Below are 15,736 nucleotides of genomic sequence, written 5' to 3'. Positions count from 1 at the left end.
TCTAAAAAGAATGAGAAAAAGATTCTTTACAATCTGTGGAGTCTCTATGCTTCTGTGTGAAAACTGCCTCCTCCAAATTGAATTCTGCTGCCACTTGGAGTCCACTGTGAGTTTTACTTACCTTTTTTGCACACTGAAAGGTCAATCTGCCAGGAAAGCTTCCTTTTACTGAGGCTGGGGAACTAAAAAAAAAAATACTGTCTCAGACAGCGTAAGTGTTAACAAGTTAAAAATAACCTCCACAGATTTATTAGAAAATTCTCTGTGGACCCGTGTAAATTTGAGTATGTTAGTTTACACAGAACATTAACCTTATAATTAATTCTAAAAGACAATCATAAAAAGTGTAACTAAGTTCCAAAATATATCCACAATGTCATTTTCTGGGCAAAAACTATCCTCCCATTCATCTCTAGCAAATCAGAACAATTAAGCATTTTAGAGCTTCTACGATTAATGACAGATGAAATACCTCATTTTCAACTCAAGTGTAATCACCACTATTTTCAAACTGGCACATCCTCTATGTAATCTGTCTTCAGTCTCCCGACAGAAGCTTCTGAAAGAAGTAGTACCTACACATTTTGCACACTTACGCAAAATCAGTTGTGCCCTCACTCTGTCAAATAGTTTTTATTCAGCACTTCATAAAGCAATTTTTTAAACTGTTCCAAAACCAATAGCTATTTTCTTAATAACAAAGCCAATGTATATATTTTTGTATACACATTTCAAGACTTAATCATATTCTGAGAAAGAAAAGTATGTAAATGATGCTTTTAAAAGGTTAAAATTATTTGCTTAGCCAAATAAGCAGTAGGCAGAGAAAACGTGTGAGTGCATATGCTTTTAACTGAATGAGGGATTATTTTAGGAGACAAAGGGTATCTACTGAACATAATCAACGTGTGGTAGATAATGCATCAAGGCTGCAGATGCTGAGTTTATGCTGCAATTTAGTAGACAGTGTTACAGCGGCTTAGTATCACAGGTAAGGCAGTGAGATCAGTACCAAAAGCAACATAGTATAGCTATAGCAGACATGTGCTTAACACACAGAATATGCAGATATTGTGAAATCTACAGGGTGCATTAAAAAGCTCAATCCTGAGGAACAGGTTTATAACTTTTCCTGATACTGATACCCAGCCAATACTGGGATTTACTGTGCCTTATTCTATATCAGAGACTACAATAAATAAGAATTAAAGACACCAAAAAGCCCTACTAGAGACCACATCTAAAGACGTCCCCTCCAAGTTACACTGGGACACAGAGAGAGGGCTTCAGGGGACTTGGTCTACTGCCACCCTCACCGTGCTTGTGAAAAAACATCACACCGTGAATGTGAAAAGCAGAACTTTTCATCAACACTGTCATGTCATAACAACAGTGTTGAGTCTGCCTTTGTAACAACATCAGCAGACAAGAAGCCCAAAGAAGACAGCATCTCCTGGGAATCCTCACTGGAAAGTAGCCCAGCAGAGGGATGTAGACTCTGCATCACCCATTAGAGCAGGTACTGTATCCTGCTCAGAAAGCAACCACTCTGTCCAGGGTCCAGTACTGCAGCAGCAATGGGATCCTCAAGTCTAATTCCATCTCACTCCATCCCACTTGGCTGGATCTCTGGAAAGGAGGCCTGAGAACTACTAGCCAGCTATCATCTAAGCAGTTTCATACTCTTCTCTCCTTCCTGGCGCTCCTACAAGAGCTGATCGCAACTACGAAGCATGTTTTATAGTATAGAGCTCCTGTCATAGAATCATAGAGTCAGAGAATCACGTAGGTTGGAAAAGACCTTCAAGGTCATCGAGTCCAACCATCATCCATGCCCTCTAAACCATGTTCTGGAGTGCCTTGTCCACACACTTTTTGAATACCTCCAGGGATGGTGACTCAACCACTTCCCTGGGCAGCCTATTCAAATGTCTGACAACCCTCTCAGTAAAGAAATTTTTCCTAATATCCAACCTAAATCTCCCTTGCTGCAACTTGAGGCCATTTCCTCTTGTCCTATCTCCAGCCACCTGACAGAAGAGACCAGCACCCACCTCACTAGTAGAGAGCGATAAGGTCTCCCCTCAGCCTCCTTTTCTCCAGACTAAACAGCCCCAGTTCCCTCAGCCGCTCCTCATAAGACTTGTGCTTCAGGCCCCTCACCAACTTGGTTGCCCTTCTGTCATTAGATATATTCCTTCTTACATAAAACTCCAATCCTTATTTCTCTCCATTTAGAATGGGAAATACCTTCTTTTCTTGTTGCATATGAATTCTAAGAATGGGATCATAATGAACAAAAATAAATAATGAAATCAATTTACAAATGTAAATATAACTCTAGCCTCTTTTGAAGTTTTAATAGGAAGGAGGAACAAAATTACCCAGGGGATCTTGGTCAGACTCAGTCACGAGCATAAATGAGATCTCATTCCCATGTGGTATTTCACATCACAAAGTAAAGCACACAGAACACTCTCAGCGCTGAGACAGAAGGTTCCATGAAACACTAATTTGTATGTCAAAGCAGCATTTTCATGGGAATGACATACAAGCAACAAAATAAACCCCCTAAAGTTTTGAAGCAAACTTCTCACGCTGGAACTTACTGTTTCTTTGATGATTTAAAATATTTTGGCCTGGGCTTCAGCTGAAACAATTGTGTCAGTCTTTTACTTATGAAGGAATTTGGCTAAAATAAAGCAAAAATACAGCTTGGTTTTCTTTTCTGCTAATGAGTTTGGTTAAAAGTGAGTGAGTGCTGGTGCAAATCTGGAATGCCTTCAGTGAACTCAGATACACCCTATGCTAAAGGAAATCAGAGTTTGCCTCAGTTTATTGGCATAGCACCTTCTGTATGGATCATTTATTCAGAATTCCTGTCTGTATTTACTTACCTAGGAACAAACATGTATTTACTGCTGACATGGAGCCTCAGCAACTGACTTATGACTTGGCACCTCTGCTCCAAGTGCCTTTGAGATACCAAGAGTAAAGTTTGTTCCAGTAATATCCACTCACCCACAAGACATAGTCTGCATATTTTATGGTACACTAAAAAAAGTAACACGTTAGATTTAATGACAGAAAGTTGCATGGAAAACATTACGTGCATGCAACATGGCCAAGCTATGATCTCTAACCCAACCTTTGCTTTGGCGAACTATCAGACTTCTATTTGTTTTAGCTTTGCAAACTCACAGTACATTGATGTTGTTTATTTTCCATTTTATTTCCTAAGATTTTTGCTGCTTAAGTAGAAGGGGGGAGGGGCACAATAAAAAGAAACATGGCTACAACCTATCTTTCTTGTTTCCAAGGTCTCCTGACTTCCACGATGGACCTACGTGGTATAGGCTCTGCTCACATCACCCATGAAATCAACTCAACATCATCTTTTTAACTCTAGTCCCCAGTATGACCAACTGAAGCTTTCACATATCAACAAATACCTTAACATCCATACCTGCAGATTTCAAACACGCATGCTGCCTGACCACCTCACATTCATCTTGATCACCAATATGTTAAAAATTAAAATTTATCTCAGCCACCTTACTACGTAAGTGCATCTCTTCTCCTAGTGAATTACTTAAGTCAATGAACTTGAGAAGGCATACAAGCAACTCCTAGTGTATGTTCAGGACTACAGTACATTGTAAAAGCTGGCTATTAAAAGCAGAATTACCAAGTTACAAAATAAGAGTGAAATTATTACATCTTTTCACATCTTGTATATAATGAAATGCCTCATTTAATAAAAGTCATACTAACAGTGAACTATCAGTATTCAAGCCAGCCCTAAAGCATGGCTGAAAATCCACTGCTGTCACTCCCCACAGTTATGTCCTACCAGGAGTATTTGAATAGGAACCTGCCATACCTAAAGGACTGAGACCCACTAGATCAGAAATGGTGTGTTCGGTGCATGCTACTATGCATGCAGAATTGACTGGAGGCATCACATGATTTCCAGGAATGAGCTTAGGAGGAAGAAAAAAAGAAAAAAGGAAAGAAAAAAATACAGATTTTTAAAATTTTAATTTCAATTCCTATTTAGAGTAGAAGACTTTCAAAACATTATACACTTTAATTACTTTTAACTACATCTTCTCTAAAGAGAAAGTAAAAGGAGATGAGAAGAAACATTTTTTTTCAATGCATTACAATTACTTTTTATACGGGTAAGGCATTTTATATGTGGGGGTGGTAGGTGGGAAAAATTATTTTAATCTCTCATATTTTAAAAAGGGTAGCAGATAAAAGTGAAACAGCCATTCTTCATTGTATTAGAGGCCAAATTTTTACCCAATTCCCTATGATCATTGTCAGAACTTCCAGCAGAAATGAGGGAATAAAGGAAAACCTCAGTGCAGTCTTCTGACACAACCAATCTGTCCGTCCCCACCCCCAAAAATAAACGTGTTGCAACTGCAAAAAAGGAACATGAACTACCATAGAACACGGTACCTAACATTAGCTCGCTAAGGAACAAACATGAAACCACTGAAACAGTCCTCCTTCAGTGCTGATGGCTTACGGCTAAGTAAAAAGATCACAGAAATTTAAGGAAAACCTTCAAACTTTAGGTATGTCTAAATATATCGATATATAGTTATTTTATATTATTTATTATATAAAATAAAAATAATATTTAACAAAATTTAAGAGCCTGAAGACAGAAGTAGATTATAAAGTCTGGTACTAGAATATAAAGTCCAACAGTTCCCCAGAAATACCGTTAGCTGGTCCCTCTCACACGCCTGGCATTTAAGTAAGAGAAGACTTCTGGAAACAGCCTCGCCTTAGGATACTACTTTGACCTAAATTTGACTACTATGATATCATGGGAGCATAAGGGATAAGAGCCACTGGGGAAAAAAGCAAACAAAAAACCCAACAATGAATCAAATAATAATTCAAAACCTGACTAAGGTAAAGCCCCAGCGTGGGAGCCAGGATGAGGGAGGCAATGTAGCTGGAGCTGGCCAGGACCTGCAATCAAGGTTGCTTAATAAATATTTCCTAAACCAATAGAACAGAGCACTGTTACATAAAAAAATGAAAAAATACGTGATTGAAGAGACAAACCCAGAAACTGGCAAATCAATTCCTGTACAACCAAAACAGGAATTCCACAGAATCAATGCCCCAAGAGAAATTAAGAAACTAACATTTATCAGCAACACAGACAATTTTCCAGAAATCAAGGTGTTGCTTTGGCCCTACTCTTTACGTATATATTGCATGTGAAATGGAATTGCAGAGCCATTTTTGTAACAGCTCTGAAAGATGCACTCTCTGTATAAGTGTTTTTCTTCTGATGGCCTGTCATTTTGGTGAAGAGAGGTTCAATACACTTAAGCTCTTTATGTTTCTCACAGAGGAATGCTCACATCTGTCAATAATCACATGAATATTATCACATGGCTGTTAACACATAATGGTTAGGATGTTATTAGCAGTTCTCTTCTTGGCTTCTCCTTTCAAGGAATTATGAGAACTCATTTATTTCACATGACTTCAGGCCAAATCTTTTATACAAATTGTCAGCTTGGATTCATTAGCCACTTTGAGGCAAAAATTAACATAATCTAATTTTTTCATATTTTGTTTTAAAAACAACACACACACTACCCCCCCCAGATACTCATCAAAAGCAAATAGACTCCTGGATGGTTTCAGTGTATATCCTGAATATGGAAATAGCATTCCAAACAATCTGGGGAGACAGCTAGAAACAGACAAGGGTTGGGCCTCATTCCTCCTCCTAAGTTGATCCTGATGCAGGACCAAGCTGTGGGAAGGTAAACCTGGTAGACTCTTTCAAGGAAGAAGCTACATGAAAATTTAAAGCCGTCATGTAAAAAAAGCATACAGAATCAGACCAGAGTAAATCATACAGTCTTCATCTCTGTATGTATGACAAGACAGATCATACATACACTTCTTAGACTTCCTTGTATCACCTGTGCTGAAAATCTTACATAGTAGAGTTCAGATGGTGCTGAATATGAGTGGGTGATATATTCCCATCTCATCACCACCATCTGACTGTTCTTCGGATGTTTCTTTTAACTACACACAGTTTATTTGTATACTTTTTGCGTGCATGCGTGTGTGGCTTTTTGTTGGTTTTTTTTGGGGGGTGGGGGGTTAAACTTTAATCCATGAACAATTACCTTTCTACATTTGTATTAAACACAGAAGGTTAATAATTTATGGCCTGTCTCTTAAGAAGTCCATCTGCTGTTCAAGAGCCTGTGTATCCCTATATTTTCCATTTCAATTAACAGCAGATTCCTTCCCAAAGCTCTTCTCTGTGGCTAGCAATGAAATCTGAAAATGTCCAAAAATGTAGTGCATAAAAGCCCCTGAGGTCCCTCCCAGAAAAATCCTAAACTAGCAAAAGGCAAAGCCTTTTATGGAGTCTGGTACCAAATTTTAGAGACAAAATCCAACAAAACCAGCACACTCAGCAACAGTCATCCCAAACCACCCCAGCTGCCAGCTGGCGCCAGTTCCAGTGGTTCTCCATGCCTGCCGTAAGGCCTGCAGGAAGAATGCAGCTCTGCAAGAGCCTTGCTCCCATATATATGTGGTGAAGCACCTCCTACCTTACAGCCCAAGATTTCAAAATAAGTTGTCCTTGCCCAGGTCTTTTGTCACTGTAGAAAAACAGCACTTGCTATCATGCTGTTTGACCATTTCCCTCTATTAAACCACTTCTGAAGAGCTGGGCTCTGACTTTGCAGGCAGCTCAGTGAGGATGCAGAACCTGGTAGGCTGAGTTCAGCAGAGAATGAGCACTATACCATGATACAAAATATCTATTTTTTTGTCACAAGTAACAGCAATCTTGCAGGTTTTCTTTTTTAGTTTACAGAAAAGGAATCTTTAATATCAGGCTGAGTGGCTTTCCAAAAGGAAGATGATCTTATTCACTTAAAATAGTGAATGATAGTTTAAAGGTATGCTATTCAGTTTAATTAATGATTGCATTTACATTGCTTCATTCCTTTAATGTGATGCAACAATGGTAATGACTAACCTTTTTGCAGTTTAATAGACTTTGCAACTGCAAGATGATCCCTCTTCCATTTAACAAGCCCCTTGTTATAGCTTAATAAATCTGGTTTTGCTCCTTGGCAATTCTCATGCAAATACTTCGCAAGGTACCACCATTCACCTACAGCCTGATCTTCAGGGGACCTGACTGCACAGAATTCCAATTAAAACTTTCTGCACTCAACATCTCTGAAAATCCAACACCAGGAAGGCAATTAGAAGTTTCCAACCTTTCCTCATCTATAGGGTAATGTGTAAAATAATCAGGGTCAGATACAGTGTAACTTAAGAGAAGGGAATCACGTGTTAAAATGCTAACATGGGAACCTCAACTCATCCCATTAGCATAGAGAAAGGCAACTCATCATTCTTTGTCAAGTGATGGCAGCTCAATGGATGAATTTACATACATGACCATCTGTTGCCAGATTAGGCAACAGCAGAGTGACTTTCCAGACTACCAAATGCCTGCCCTTGTTCAGAACTTCCTTGGTTTTGCAGGCTTACTCTCTTTGCTACAAAATAAAATAGAACTCTTCAAGTTATAGAGTACCCTTCATCCCAAAACACTCTGTGGACTGTGAACCCTCTCACAGAACTGCCAGAAGTTTCAGGACTGAGCACTACATAAACACAGGACTAGTGCAGTGAAAGGCAGCACACTGCTGCAGCCTGCTCCATAGCTGTCTCTCATGCCATATTCTTGGCTAAGGACATAGAACCAAACTCCTACTCACATCAAAAGCGCTGCAAAACTTCCAATACATGCAGAGCTCTGACAGGACCTTAGTTTCAAATATCCTTTCCCAAGAAACTAAGCTGAAGAGGACCCAGACTTCACCAATTTCAGACATGTGAAGGGCTTGTATCCCTCACAACAGGAAAAAATTGTGATGTTACAGGCCACACTGTGATGCAGACCCAACAGTACACTATTAGAACCATCTTATATCAAAAAGCCCAGTAAACTTAGTACAAAAAATAACTACACAACAAAAAAGAGCAGAATTTAATATAAATATTAAAAAGATCATAAGGCAAGATACTGAATTTACACCAGTATCACAAAAATGCAACTCCACTGATGTTGCGGATTTCCTGTCTTCAGCATCTGCCAGAAAAATGACATTTTCCATACAGATAAACACTAGGGAGTCAGGGTTCTTCTGATGTAAAGCTGACTGTCTGCTCAGCTCAAGGATTCCCCGATGCATCACTGTTTGGATATTTATTTTCCTTCTTCTAGGACAAAATAATAATTACCACATTAAAAAAAAAGTCAGTGCAGCTATCGCAATCAACTGTATGCCAACCATACTCTCTGGCCTTCTGCAAAACCTTCCAATCCACCAGCAATTTGGTAAAGAATCAGCACATGTAGATCACCAAGGCACAAGAGCATGGAGACAGGTGTGTGGTTTTAGCAACAGCTAATAAAGGGAGAACTGTTTCAATTGAATGACAAGGAAGTAATGATAATGGGCCAAACTCTGTACTTGTGCATTTCAGTGAGCATAAGCCCCAAGAGAATCTGGCTCTAAATTAGTAACTTATGAACTGCTACAAGCCCATCATTTCCATCAGATACTCAACCAAGTGGCCAAACCTGAGGAATACCCCATCAGAGCCAGGGATGCCTTCAGTTTGTACTACCATCACACAGAAAAGATATTCCCTGTAATTACCCTCTTTCACCCTCACCTCACGAGCTTCTGTTCCTACTTGAGTATCTGAACAGACATTGTTAAAAACCTGGTGCCTTCCGACTGCCAGAGCTCCTTCTGGGCCCTGGGATCTTCCCTGACCTTCCTCCCTCACCAGGGTTCCTTCCAACCACCATCTTCTGCATTCTTCACTACTACAAGCCTCCAGGCACTCTTACACAGCAGCTGCTCCAGTTCATCTGTATTTGCCACACACTGCAGACCTCTTCAGGGCACCATTGGCAGATACACCTCACCCTACCCATGCTACAGCTCTGTGCATCTGACAGTACACCTGATCTTTTGACTCCGTTTTTCCCTTGGGTTTCAGACCTGGCTGCCTGTCTGTTGGTCAGATGAATTATACAATCCTTTCTGGCTTCCACTGTGTTTGTACACAACATAATTTGGCTATTGTGGAGCAAGAAACCCTCAAGTTCTTTGAGGATTTTAATGAGAAGTAGGTTTCCTTCTTTCACTCTAGTAACAAAGCGGTTGCAGTACATGGGAAACCTCAGGAGCTGCAGGAACAGATGGGGAAGCCTCTCTCCACCTGAGTGCTGTGCAAGCAGTCTATCTCCACCACCATCCCTCCCCTCATCAACTCCAGAGTAAGGAGTACAAGCTCTGATCCTAACACCAAAGCATAACTTCATGCCAGCAGCTTAACAAACCAGCCAACTCAAAACAATTTCTAGCCAGCACTAAGTTATTATTGGAAAACAGAATTACAAAAAAGGCAACATTTCATTCAGACTGAGTCCTAAAGATCACTAAATCAAATTCTGCACAGGCTAGTATTACTGCACAAGATAGTTATTCCCTCCATCAACACAGAAAGGAGAAGTCCCACAGTGATGACATTTTGGGACTTGTAGATTTTTTCCACCACTAGTATAAACCACAGTCTCTGAATACATTCCCACTCAGAAGTACCACCACACCCAGACTACACGTGCAAGGCTTTCATTGCATTTAATTTTACACAGAGAACCATACACAGCACTGTAATTGAAATACTAAAAGTAGATAGTTAAGTGTAGTGCAGAAGTGGAAGCCACAAACTGGATGTGTGTAGGACAGTACATACTGAAAGCTGTTTTTACATATTACTAAGAAAATAATTCAGTCTGAAATGACTATCCGAGTATATGCTTGAGCTCAGAGTCATCCGGAGCCCAATACTCTTCCTTGGCAGTTGTACCTAAACCAAAAAGAAAGCCTCAAATCCTGATCTGCCACCCCATTAGCTGCCAGCATGCATCAGTCTTCAGCAGCAATAAAAGCCACGTGCCACGGAGAGCACTCAGGCAGACACTCCAGCACTGGACCTTCAGGGCAAGCTCTGCACAGGTTTCTAACAAAATCAACCAGGATCCTGAAGAACTAGCATAATTCAGAAATGTCTCATAGCACAAACACTACCTTTTGATGCTGTTCCAGGTAAGACTCAGTCAAACACCATAAATCCTTGCATGGATTTTGCATAAGGTTGGGACAACAAACACCAGCCTACCTGCCCTGAATGTGGGGTGTTTATTTTGAAACACTGCCAGGCAGGTTGGCCTTACCAGCACAGAAGGATAACAACTCAGCGAGACTGCACTGTCAACACAACAGTGGTAGCAGCTTCTTTAATGCTAACTCAAAACACACCCACAACTTTCGAGGATAGTCACCTCCCAAGAAATCATACTCAGTCCACTTGGCCTTACACAGCACAAACAGATAACACTGCTTAACGCCACTCAGAACATAAAACAGCATCAGCCCTCTTAGAAGCACAGTTCACGGAAACAGCAGTTTAAATTACCACTTTAAAAAAAAAGAAACAGAACAGACCTTCAGCCAATCAACATCAAATAAAACTGTACCAGTTTACACAGGCCAAAATCTGTCCCCAAATCTGAGCACCAGCACAGTGGTATTCACAAACAGGTGAGGTTTCTTTGCCATTTGAACTCTTACCTTTTCAACACTTGGGAGATTAGATTCATCAGTAATTTAAACACTGGACACAGTACACAGCCATAGGCATTTTTTTCAGTCAGCAAACCACTAGAAAGAGTATTGAAAGGCCTATTATGAAGGCCAATCACTATCCTTTTCTTGAATGACCACATGAGAATCAGTGACTGTTCCACAACAGATTGAAAGGGCCTTTTGTCTGAAGGAAAAGGACAAGGAGTCACAAAGTATTGCAGATTCATTTGTAACTCATGGATTTTGAAGAAACTGTATAGCTTCAGTTAAGAGCAAACCAAGAAAAGAACAGGCTTTGAAAATGTTATGCCACAAACCTTTCCTACTATGTATATGCAGAGCGTATTTTTAGATTAGTCTCTTTTGTATTACAAAAAGATGGGCAGGCATTCTATATCATTGTTGTTTTACGAGAGAAGTTTAAAACACATGCAGAGTTTTGACTTTATTCCAAAACCCTAATTAGGGTCTGCAGCACTATTTGCCTTGTCTAAACAGAAAATCATCAGAAGCTGTTTTGGTACAAGATCTAGAAAAAGTATAATTGCACTGGGATACTGAGTGAAAGCATTGTCGCTGTTGCTTAATAATCACTTTAGTAATTGAGCAAATTTGCCATCGCACACTAAGTATATGGTGGCCTATTCAACAAAAAGACACTTTTTATATTGAGAAACCAGCATTTGACTCTCTAATTTTGAAGTCTGTTTCAGAAGTCTCTCACAAAAAAAGGGTCAATTACATCTGCTGATGACTTCTGAGAAGTAAGAAATGTTTTACTTCTCCACCTGCCCCAATCACATTTTCAGTTCTCAGGTTTTACACACAAATGCACACACACACAAAATGAGATTTGCACATATGATTTCATTACAGAGTTTCTAAACAAGCTTCACATGGACGAATTTACAGCAAGAAAGACAGTGAGGGCTAATAAGCAAAACCAGATTTCTTCTAATCCATATCCAGAACTAGGGAATTATTGCACCTCCATCCAGAAACAAAAGTCACAGCTGTCAGACTTGCCCTCTTCACCCATCTGTTCCACCCACGTACTTTGAAACTAAACGGTAAAAAAAAATGTCAGTTTTCACTCTCCAGCTTCTTTTGCTGCATCCCAGAATTTATACTCCCTGTGCTCCCACAATCCACTCCTGAAATCAAGCAATATATTTTGTACACACCACTGGTCAAGGTGCCAGCTGGATTTAGCTCTTCTGACTGCCCTATCAAATTATATCAGGCAAGAAGCTGGTCTTTGGCATGTTACAAGAGAGTACCTACCAGGGCCAAAATCTTTGCTGCGGGAGTCACCAATGACGCCACTTTCAGGTATATACCGGAAGTAAAAGTCCTGCTATGCCAAATATACCCCCAATGTAACTACACATCCCATCATCTCACACTCTAAAACATGAGCTTATAGTCCTCAGGACTGTAAAGAGAATCTTGCAAATGCAAAGTAAAGGCAAAACAACACTGTACCGTCTTCTTGAAGCTCAAGGTGCTCAGAAACAAACAGGGCAAAGAGATAAGAACTGCACAGCCCCCTGCTAATCTCAGTGAAGTTCAGGGCCAAATTCTTTGATAATACTATGGACTGTTGCTTTCAAATAACTATTAGCAGGGGAAGGTACCCAGTCTAAAATAAAGGCACTTTGCTGTTGAAGTTAACTATTTCACTACTGTTCGTTTTTGTATATGAAAGAGAAAACTGCAAGAAAGCTGATGAAGCATTTGAGGAGGGAAGAAAAGGCAGAAGGAAGAACAGAGAAACTGGAGGATTGGAACAGTGCAGAAAAACACAGAGAATGGACGAGACAGTAGCACCAGCCATAGATATGGAGTCATATTTCCCCAGAGTAACATGGGCAATAAAATCCTTAGCGTTAACTACAAGTTAACTACAATTAACAGTTAAACTGTAAGTTATTTTTCTTCCCTTGATCTTTGTGCAAAGCCTCCTTGCTCTTGGGTTTTCTGCTCCAAATTGTTACGCAGCTTTACTTTTATCCTCTGGTGCACTGTGAAAAGTGGAGTTTGACCTTTCCTTTAGATGTGTAAAGCACCACACCAGATTGTTTGGAGAAAATGACTGAGGATTTTTTTTGTATTCTGCAAGACTAGCATTACTTAACAGTGTCCAAAGACCTCTGAGACATGAGCTCTGAAAACATCCTAGGAAATACAGTCCCTAGAATGACAACAGAGGGAACTGGTGTGGGTGAAAAGGAACACAAATACAACAGCCTGGGGGAATTAATACCAAATACAGGTTGCCTACAACTGCAGACAGGCACAGCTTTGGTACTTCCACCATTGCTAGAAGAAAGCTCAAAGAAAATAAAAAACATTGCAGGCCGTTGGAATCTTGTTGTGCTTTCTCTTAAAAATGGGCCCAAACTGATTTCAGTTCTGGACAGGTATTTCCTTAAAATTTCAGATATGGCTGGAAAGTGTCCTGACATAGCCTCATTTCCATTTCTTTGAGCAAGAAAGACTAGATAAGAAAAACTGAGCTAGATTCAGAACCAAACCTCCCTCAACGCAGAAAGTACTTGGACATGCTTGCGTTCAATTTTCAGGCTCGTTACTATATGTCAGCCAAAACAATAACTCTCAAGCACATGTTCCTTCTTAGGCATATGCCTAGGCATAAGGACCGTGGAAACAGCCCCTTCGTTTAAGTGTAACCCTGAGAACATTTTGAAGGGTACTTAATTTACTTCATCTTAATCATAACACTTTCTTACACAGTAAGTTTCCCAGAGTTGTGACCTTACCTCCCTACATGTTTATACAGTACCTGACACAGTACAAGCCTTATCTTGATTGGTGTCTCCTTACATTTAACAGATCCTGCTGTTCTCATAAAGCACCAAACTCCTTCAACTCCCATAACATAATTAGGAGAACACTCACAGCCTAGCAGCAGTGTTCAGCTCCAGCAGATTGTGATGGCGCCTCACAAAATTCATCAGAACCTGTTCTGGCCTGGAAATCATTCTGCATTTACACAGTTCGACTGCTTTCACGGAAACAGTTGTGGCAAGGGCACAGTGTCCTGTTCACAGCAGCTTGAAGACTCCAGTTAGTGGCATTCAACAGGTTATCACCCAGGATTTCTTTCATGGTCAGTGCAAATACGTTCCTAGTTAACCTTGACATTCTGCATGCAGCAGTCTTTTCCACTTTCTGTTTGGAAAGTTTTTAGTTTACCTTCCTTGAATCATCATGTTTTGGAAAATATTTTATGGCCGCCTCAGGAGCTCAAAGAAACAGAATAATGATGTTTTACACATACACTGGTAATTCAAATTTAAAAGTTAACAGAAAAGAATTCCCATGGAAGATCATTAGTTGCCTTGAAGCACATTTTCAAGCTGGAATCAACCAAATCAATCCAGGGGAATGTGACCTAGAATGAAACAGATGGATTTTCTGTGGTGCCTCTTAGCTCTCCTAAAGAAAATAAATCTGGTAGTACAAATGATTCACATCTCAGGATGAGATGAGGCTGAGGGTGGGGAAGAAGCTTAGACTATTCATTTACAGCTCAACAAAGGAAGCATTGCATTCTGACAGAGAATAAAAGAATATTGCCAGCTGCCACTGCTTATCAGCGGATTCCACACCTAATGATTAAATTTTTTTTCACGCACAGTAAAAAAGACAACGAACGTTAAAAAAACCAACCAAACCACAACCCTACCACCATCGTGGTCTTTTGCCTTGGCGCGGATAAAACAAGTCCTCAAACGGATGGATTTGTGCAGAAACAGTAGCTAGGGCACCGCAACCTTCATCCCTACCTTGTGGTACGTGAGCACTCGCAGCAGCGTTTCACAGCCCATGCAAAAACGTAAGGCAGCATTTCAGGAACAAACGTACCGCTGGCTCAGCGCGTCTGGCCGCGAAGACAGCCGGGGGTAAACGGCTGCGCTCGGAAAGACCCGGCTCCCTGCTCCCCGGGCGTGCGGTTAATCATTTACGACCGAGGCTGTTACCGAATAGCCTCGAACAGCACGGCACAGCCCAGCCCAGCCCAGTTTCGGCTCCGGCGGCGCCTGGGGGCTGGCGGAGCGGCGGGAGCGGGCGAGCCACGGCCAGCGGCTCCCGGGCGCTCGCAGAGCCGGTCCCGGCGCACGCCGGGCGGGGCCCGAGGGGCCGGGGCCGGCCGCAGTCCCCGTGCCGCCAGGAGGGGCCCCCGCCCGCCTCCGGGTCTCGGCGCCGGGACCCCAAGCGTTAGAGCAGCGGGCGGGGTGCCGCGCGGCACCACAGTTACCGTCCCCCCTTCCCGGCACCCCTCGGCGAGAAACTCCCGGCGGGCCCGCGCAGGTGCGGCCGAGGGCAGGGCAGGGCACGGCAGGGCAGGGCAGGGCGGCGCCTTACCTGGTGGCCGCCCGGCCGCAGCGAGGCCGGGCCGCCGCGGCAGAGGCCGGGGAGGAGGCTGCGGACCCGCGGGGCGCGGCGGCCGGCAGCGGATCGCGGCTGTGGCACGGCCGCCCGCTCGCGGGGACACGCCTCGCGCCCCTCCCCTGCAGGCGCGCGCCGCCCCGGGCCCGCCTCAGTAACGGCCGCAACGGCCCCCGCCCACAGCGGCGGCGGCGCCGCGCGCCCCCGGCCCGCAGCGAGGGCCGCGGGGCGGGGGGGGGGGGGGGGCGGAGAGGAGAGGGCCGGCCGGCCGGCGGCGAGGGGGCGGCCGCGGGGGACGGGGCGCTCCGCCGGGACGCTCGGGAGCCGGGCTGCCCGAAGCCCGGCTCCGACAGCACGACGCGTGTCGAGCGCGTCCCGGGTGCCGGACGGGAAGGGAAGAGTTGGGTGGGACGGAGAGCAGCCCGCCGGGTTCCGGTGATGTGCTTCTGCAGCGGGTTCCTAATTTACGAGTGCCCCTCTCGCCGCGTATGACGCGCAGCGACACCGCTAGTCCTCCTGCGAGACCCACTCAAGAACTTCTCCTCGCTAAGCAACGTAAATCATTG

General features: G+C 42.7%; 1 protein-coding gene across 5 annotated transcripts in view; it reads right to left on the bottom strand.

Moving 5' to 3' along the window:
* Positions 1–15,279, bottom strand: part of SPATS2L (spermatogenesis associated serine rich 2 like) — an 87,460-nt gene extending 72,181 nt beyond the window's left edge. For 2 of the 5 annotated variants that reach the window (XM_075028085.1, XM_075028089.1), the window contains exons 1-2: positions 15,147–15,279; positions 122–182 (exon numbers count right to left, since the gene is read on the bottom strand). The gene's annotated coding sequence lies outside the window, so the exon portion shown is untranslated. The remainder of the gene's footprint in view (positions 1–121; positions 183–15,146) is intronic. The other 3 variants (XM_075028084.1, XM_075028088.1, XM_075028087.1) reach the window with 2 other exon arrangements.
* Positions 15,280–15,736: the final 457 nt, after the last annotated feature.

The sequence above is a fragment of the Buteo buteo genome, chromosome 5 (assembly GCF_964188355.1).
Source record: "Buteo buteo chromosome 5, bButBut1.hap1.1, whole genome shotgun sequence".
NCBI classification, from domain to species: Eukaryota; Metazoa; Chordata; class Aves; order Accipitriformes; family Accipitridae; genus Buteo; species Buteo buteo.
The sequence above is the reverse complement of the archived record's forward strand: the minus strand, read 5'-3'. Positions and strand labels throughout refer to the sequence as shown.